The sequence below is a fragment of the Canis lupus genome, chromosome 2, assembly GCF_048164855.1.
Source record: "Canis lupus baileyi chromosome 2, mCanLup2.hap1, whole genome shotgun sequence".
Lineage (NCBI taxonomy): Eukaryota > Metazoa > Chordata > Mammalia > Carnivora > Canidae > Canis > Canis lupus.
This window is the reverse complement of record NC_132839.1, coordinates 69,805,392-69,813,405: the sequence shown is the minus strand read 5'-3', so window position 1 is coordinate 69,813,405 and position 8,014 is coordinate 69,805,392. Positions and strand designations below refer to the sequence as shown.

At 42.8% G+C, this 8,014-nt stretch overlaps 1 long non-coding RNA gene across 1 annotated transcript; it reads left to right on the top strand.

Annotated features, from left to right (window-relative positions):
• Positions 1-3,496: 3,496 nt before the first annotated feature.
• Positions 3,497-5,827, top strand: LOC140610471 (uncharacterized). The gene is made up of 2 exons (XR_012012118.1): positions 3,497-3,899; positions 5,463-5,827. It is a non-coding gene; the product is annotated as an uncharacterized lncRNA (long non-coding RNA).
• The last annotated feature ends 2,187 nt before the right edge of the window (positions 5,828-8,014 follow it).

Below are 8,014 nucleotides of genomic sequence, written 5' to 3'. Positions count from 1 at the left end.
GCTAAATCCTATCTAATAATTGAAGTGATCCTTTTGGAATAATGCATTTCCTTAGTGCTAAATGTTTTTGGTGTTAAATAGTCTTTTGGATTATCTTCCCCATATCCTTATTTTTCACCAGGATGGCATTGGGGGACATGGAGAAGAGGGGCTCACAGATCCGCGCGTGCCACCAGAGTCTACACTGGAATCAGCCAATGACTGATCTGGTGCGGTGCCCTCCCCGAACTGAAGACTGCCCAGTGGTCAGTATGTGAACCTCATGACTGGAGTTCCAGATCCTGGCTCTTCTACTGAGAGACAAGCGTCCTCTCACGATGCAACCTCTTTCAGGGAATGACTCTCAGCATCTGCTAGACCATCTGTGCTCTCAGTAATGTTCTATCGCCTCCTCATGTCAGTGGGGAACTTCTGGACACCATCACCAGCTCCTTGGAGCCAACTGTCTGGCCTTCTCCCTCCACTTCTGTTCAGCTTCACCTCTGCTCGTGTAGACTGTGGGCACATGGAGCACTTCTCCTGGGGGCTGGCCTCTTTCCCAAGCTTTCCTTGAAGAATGATGTCATCAGTTTCTCATTATGTCCTGGGTTCCCCCAAATGTTCCTGAATGTCAAGCCTTCACTCTTGCTGGAGCCAAACCCCAAGCTGGAGATAAATGAGGACCATGACATGTTAGTTGCTTGGTCTTTTTTGTCACTGATCAAATCCCTAAAATTTACTGGAGTCCGAAGAGGCATGCTTTTTTAACCTTCACTAAAGCATGCCCTGAGTTCTGTCTACCTCAGTAATTAGAAAGTAGGCCCCTCTTGGCTCTCCATCTCCAGTGAACCTAGAGGAACTCAGAACATTATGTTTCTTTGTAACAAAGCCTCACTATGGAGATCTGGCATTAGACCTCAAGTCAATTGATGGTTTCTTTTCAAGGCAGGATTCTGGGGTGATAAACTTCATGGTTCATTCTTGGAGGTGGAAACCTGCAATGGGGCATTATTTGGAGCTAAGCGACAATTCATTATCCCTCTAATGCTCTTCCCTGTGGTTCTCTGCAGGGTGAAAGACCCTTGTTCTACTGCCTTCCTCTGGCAGCTCCATGCTCCCACATCTTTGCTTTCCTTCTCAAATGCCTCTTGCCTGGTAGATTTGCATTTGTTAGTCCTTTCCTCTAGGGTGTTGTTCCTTTCCCTTCACTCTTGTGCCTTCTCCCCCTTCAGATCTCTACTCCAATTGCCTCCTCCTAGAAGACCTTCCTGACCACCTTCTATAATTCTCTGTGATTTCTTTCCCTGTCTTTACATCTCATCCATTTCCCTTCATCTGTAATGTAGCTTCCATCATGACAAGAACCTTTCCATTTGGTTCATTTTTGCACCTTCAGTGTTTACCACATATGAGGTATTCATAAATATTTGTTGACAAAAATGAAATTTATCCCGTGTATCAACACCCAGATCCATAAATGATAGGTCAACTATATAATAATTTTGTCCTAGCTGCCATGAAGGGACCTGTGCTGTGTACTGGCACTGAGCTCATTCACTTATATTCTTTCTAACTTTTGAGGCATCCTGTTACAGTTCACAAACAGAGACATCAGGGCTCAGATGAGTTAATTTTTGCCTGAGGTCATTCAGATTAAATGTTAATAAGTGGTAGAGCTGAGAATAGACCCAGATATGTCAAACTTTAAAGTTTTCTATTATATTACACTGCCTTTCAAATAACAAAAATAGCACTTTAGTTTTACAAGGTGCTTTGAGGTACTTTGGGCCATGTAAGGTGAATTAAAATAACTCTTGATTTGGTGTCAGAACACATAGATCGAAAACCAGGGTTGCTCAACCTTGGCACTATTAACATTTTAGTGCAGACAAATCTTTGCTGTAGGGGCTGTTCTATGCATCGCAGGATGTTTAGCGCATCCCTGACCTCTGCACGCTGGGATGCCAATAGTATGATTCCCCTGTGGTGACATCCCCAAATCTCCCAACATTGCCAGAGGTCCCCTGGAAGCAAAATCACCCCTGATTGTGAACCAGTGCTTTCCACTGATGCCTGTCATTTATGTGATCTCGATCAGTTCATTGTGCTTCTCCAAGCTCAATGATCTGCATTATAGAACAGGAGCTGCAAATCTATGCCTGAACTATAAACCATATCAGTAGCTCTAGGAAATTAAAGGACATTACACTTATTGAGGGCTTATTAAATATATAAGATACCATGCTAAAGTACATATTTTCTTGTTCAGTCCTGCCCCCAACCCTTTGAAGTAGTAGTATTAGCTCCATTCTACATGTTCAGAAAGAAGCTCAGAGGAACAAGTCAATGTGATCACTTCACGGATTCCACAGGTGTTCCTGCAGGTGTAAGAGAGGAAAGCCAAACTCAGGTTAATTCCAAGACAGGTGATTTGGAAAAAAAAAAAAAAAAAAAAAAAAAAAAAGAAGAAGAAGAAAGAAAGTAAGATGTTTGGGTCAACTCTAATCTCTGATTCATGTGGAAAATTGGACAGGTCATTTCATTTGTTTATTTAGTCAATATTACCATCATGCAATATAACAAACAACAACAATATGTGTTTATCTTCTGCTCATCCGGGCAGTCAGAGCAGAAAAGCAATGAGGACTATTAGTACAGATCCTGAGCTGCAAACATTAAATAGATATTCCTTAATTTCCTTTGTAAGTACGAAAATGAACCTTCAATCTTCACAGAAAGGAAACAACCCATATACGTCATCAAAGAGATACCAATATAACGATCTCTTTAAAATGAAAAGATAACATTTTATTCACATGACAGAGGAAGGCAATGCCCAGCTCTAGAATCCATCAAATCAGGATAATTTCACAGAGCATCAACACTTCAAGCTTTTAGCTTTTAACTCCTTTCTATGGTTCTCAGTAATTTCACTGTTGTTACTCTTTTATAAATAAATAAGAGTGGTGCTCTCTATAGGGATTGAACAGGAAAAAGTGGTATCTTTTGGTGAGAGAGAGAGAGAGAAAGACGGGGGTGGGGAGAGACAGAGGGATGGAGAGAGAGACACACACACAGAGACAGATACACAGAAAGATACAAACAGAGAGAGAGAAAAAAAAGAGAAAAAAAAAGAAAAAAAACAAAGAGAGAGAGACAGGGAGAGAGAGAGAGAGAGATAGAGGGAGAGGTCACAGGGAAGGAAGGATAGACAGTATGAAAACAACTACAAGAAGTTCTAAGTAAGGAGGCTGTCAGACACCTTCTCTATATGAGGAGGAAGCATATTTAAGGGTGTGAGGTTTGCCCGAAGACCCATCCCCATCCTGGAGCTGCTGGTTCAGTGCAGTCACTGCCCTGGCCTCCTGCTCCTGCCCAGCACCTCCAGAGGGCACAGAGTGACACCCACAGGCAGCCTCTCCCTGCCCACGGTGCCCCTATGGGAAGGAGCTAAAATAGACCCATATTTGCCTTCTCGAAGGAACTTTGTGTAGCTCGGGGACTTGCTCTTTTCCACGGTTTTTGAAAGTTGTAGGGGAGACTGGAGTCCCTCACCTGGAAGCAGATTGTCTTTCTATGCCCCCAGCAAGGCAGCTTAGAGCAGCTTGAAAATCATGAACCCTTGTCACTTTATATTAGAAAGGAAGCATTCCCATCCGTGGTTTCAGTGACGCCTGAGATTCAATCTCTTAGTCATCGAGGACGGGGTGAATGTTGCCAGTCATTACCTACCTGCGAGAACATTCAGCAGCCAAGAGAGATGGTGGTGAGCTACTGTGCCCAGAGCAGTTTCTGGAGGGGAAAGTGGTATTTCTGATAGGATTTCTGTCCTGGAGGAACAGATGCATGCAGCAGACCTTCTACAACCTTCCAGAGTCAGGGAACTCAGATTCCACAGGCACAGAGGGTGTGTGTGTTGGGTGAGTTACAGAGGGGCATGTCAGAAACTTCAGCTCTCAGGGATTTATTACTTTTTTTTTTTTCTCTCTCTCCTTTTGGGCCAAATCATTGGGTCTTTCCATTCACTGTGATTGTTTTTGCCACATCCAGCAATTTCATGCCCTAGAGTACAAAATGGAATGATACCCAGGATGAGGACTTCGTTCCTTGCTCTATCACTAATTAGCTATGTGATTTCAGGCAAATGATTCCCTTTCTCAGCCTCAGTTTGTTTATGAAGGTGTTTAAGCTGATCGATCAGCTCCAAACTTTTTTTTTCTACCCCCCCGGCGGTGAGATCTATTTTTCAAGTGGAATGTTTCCTGGAACTCCAGGGTATGGAACAGTAATAAGCAAGCAGCTCCAGTTGGCAGGGTTGGCTGAGCAAAGGGCAGAGAAGTGGGCCAGCTGGAGACCTCCTCTCCCCCTTGGGGCAGGCCCGAGGCTCCTTCCCAGGTTTACCAAAAGGAGTGTGAAAAATCCCCAAGTATTTTCTCCACAAGAGCCTCTAACATTCTGTACGTGTACTCTGTAAATGAAATGAGATCATGCCAAAGCACTGAGGAAAACTGAAAGCACACTGTTCCGTTACTGAGCTGATTCTGACGTCTTGGAGGAAGCTGGAGGGCACTTGTTTCTGACCTACAAAAGTACGTGGGCTGCTGGCTTTGGATGGCATTGGCAAAAACGAAACCCAGGGTACAGCTTCGAGAAGGTGGCTTTGTTCTCTTCTGTGAACACAAGAACCTAAAAAAGTGTTCAGCAAATCAAGACAAAAAGGGAGAGAAGGAAAGAGAGATCTGAATGGCTTTGCTTAATAAAGCATTTCCTCTCATCTTAAAGGCAAAACACAGAAGCCAGGACAGTGGGAACACCCATGACTGTGGTTAATTACCACGCTGCCACCACCACCAAGGCCACTCACTGCTAGATCAGGGAGGGACAGGCTTGCTGGAACCTACTGGCTTGCTCTGATGACCTGGAAGGATGACAGGGAGGGTAAATTTCTGAGAGACCTGATCCCATTGGGTTTCTTGCGGTCCCATGAGGGAATTCACACACTCATTCCTTCATCCAACCATTCATTCATGAGATCAGGGCTAGTACAGACTACACACAATACAGAACACTCGGATATCCTTTTTCTAGATTCAGCAATAGTGAATTCCCTATGTGCCAGGTTTTCAGAACACAGGAATGAGCAAGATTTCCTAGGTTCTTCTATCTCTGAAAAACCATTAAGACACCAGTAGGATACCCTCTGGGAAACATGCCTTAACCTCCTGGTGTGGAGTAGGTGCCCCTCCTGTGAGCCTCCAGCACCCGCATACCAGGGTCAGCCCCATCTGTCCGTGGAACAGAAATTCTGGGAAGGTGGAGCCTGAGTCTCTGCTGTCCACAGCTCTGGTCCCAGAGAGCTTAGCAGAACATCTGGCACACAGTTAAGGTACGCAATAAATACTGGGTGGAAGAATTTAACAGTACTTACCACAGCACACTGAGGAATCTAATTACTTTATCTTCCTTCTCTACCCTCCCAATAGGCTGTGAGCTGGAAGCTGGAGCCTCACCTCTTCCTGCCCGACATCACATGAACTGTCCCTTCTTGCAGTGAAAAGGAATAAACCCGATCTGAATTCAAATTCAAGACCTTGGCACATTCTGCCACGAGCAGCCTGTTTCAACTTCCTCATGTCTAAACATGAAAATGAAGACATAATTTCTACATCCAGAGCCACTAAGAAAAATTTAGAAGGAATGCTAGGGACCTGCCTAGGACAATCTATAGCAAATGATGGGCACATAGCAATTGCTTGCTATTAATAGAAACTTCAATTTATTTAAACTTCTAAAGCTCATTGAATTGCTGGCAATAGTTCTTCCTCTCAATATACTTTTCCCAGATTCAGCAATTTTTAACATTTTGCGACATTTGTCATATCATCTCATCTCTTTCATTCTCTTTCCCTCCCCCCATATATATATGCACACACATCTGCATATACATACACAAGCTTGTGTGTAAATTATAAATTCCAAAATGATTATTTGTTTTTCTGAATCATTTGAAAATAAGTTACATACATTCCACCCTTTTACTCAAAATATTTCAGTGTGTAGTTCCTAAGAATAAGAAGATTCTCCTAACCACAATATTGTTACATTTGGAAAATGTAACATTGCTACAACACTTTCATCTAATCTAACTTCCAATATCCCATATTTGTCAGTTGTCTCAATAACGTCCTTAAAGCCCTTTCTTCCGGTACAGGATACGGTCCAGCTAGTGGCCACATATGCTTTGTCTCTTTTCATCTGGAAGATTCCTCAGATGGACATTTCACAGAATCTTGGCCAGCTGTGGACTACTCTTCAGTGTGGGTTTGTCTGCTGTTTCCCCTATGATTAGATGCAGGTTATGTGTTCTGACAGCAATAATCATATGTGATGGTGTTTCCTTCTCAACACGTCACATCCAGAGGCATGTGATGGCCATCTGCTCCTCCTTGCTGATATTAATTTTGATCACACAATATATCATCTACTTTCTCTACTGTATAGTTACTGTTTGTCTCCTTTCAACTACTAAAAACTCTGCAGGGAGACCCTTTGAGACCAGGGAAGTATTCTGCTCCTTATCAGAGGATTGGGCTTCCATTGGACTGGGCTGCCATTGATAATTCTTGCCCAAGTGATCCTTGCTAGGATGGTTGCCACTGATGTCTGTGCTACACCACTGCTCTGTCATCTGGTATCATAGGCTTCTTCTTACAAGGAGGATCGTGAGTAGGCAAGGCAATGGACCTAAGGAATCCTATTTTCAGAAGGAAATAGGAGCCTGGTGTGCTGGTGAGAGGTCAGAGTGGAGACAGCTTTGTATGCTAACCCTGGAAAGGCCCCTATAAAGGCTGGGAACAAAGAGAAAGAAGGCCAGGGAAATGGGATATTCAGCACAGGACATGGAAAGATTCAATGCTCAATAGTGCTGGGATAGCCTGAGCACCAGGTGCAGGCAAAGGTAGGCTTGTATCCTACTCGGGCCATGTTTTAAACGGTTGACTGAGAAAGCTATCTCTACCTTTGGTTTTTGTTTGTTCTTTCATAAAACTATGACCATCATACTGATCTCATAGCTTTTCCCCTTGTTTTAGACAGATACCAGATATAAAATGCCAAGCACACCACTTACCATCATGTAAGTGCTCATTAAATGCTCCCCCTTCTCTTCTTCCTTTCCCTTTGTGTCGTTCAGATATTGCCATGGAAACTTCCCTCTCTGCTTTCACTGAGGTCCCTTTAAAAATTTTGCAATTACTCTAAAAGCTTGATTTTTTTTCCATCTGAAATGGGAAATTCTAAAGGTAATAATATGCTACATTTTCTGCTAAAAGTAAATTAAATGTAAGGTCAAAACTGATTCTGAACTCAGCTAGGGAGTCTTAGGGATGCTTATATTTCAAAATTGTTTTCATTATTTTTGGCAAATTAAATATAACTAATTAATTATTTTGCATAGTGATAATATTGCTTTTTTATCATTATCACTAAAATACAATGATAATTGCTACTTTTAAAACTAGACACTTATTTGGTCTTTTCCAGATGTTTTATAATCACTATGTCTACTCCTCCCAACCTGCCTATGGTGGTATTCTCCCCATTTTACAGATGAATGTTCTGAGGCTCAGGGTATCTAGGAGAATGGTCAAAGTCAAATACTGTCTTCAGAACACGTGTACTTGTACTCCAGATTACTTCTGGATAATGATTTCAATATGCTGAAAATTCTATGGTACCCACGTGCTTCTTCTGAACTTGGCTCAGCACAGCATCAAATCAGTCGTGTAATTGAGGCAGAGACATTACTTGCCAACTATTTCATGCAGCCCCCCTCATTCTGCACTCTCCCTTGCAGTTAAGTGGAAGTCACATGAGTCTTATTGGCCAAAGAATCAGAAGTAGAGTGACATACGTTACTTCCAGGCTGAGGCAGTTACAAGCCTGTGTGCTCCTTTCCTCTCTAACCATGATCAAGTGACCCTAGAAATGACATATGTAGTCACTCTGGAAAACACTATGGAAGTTCCTCAAAAAG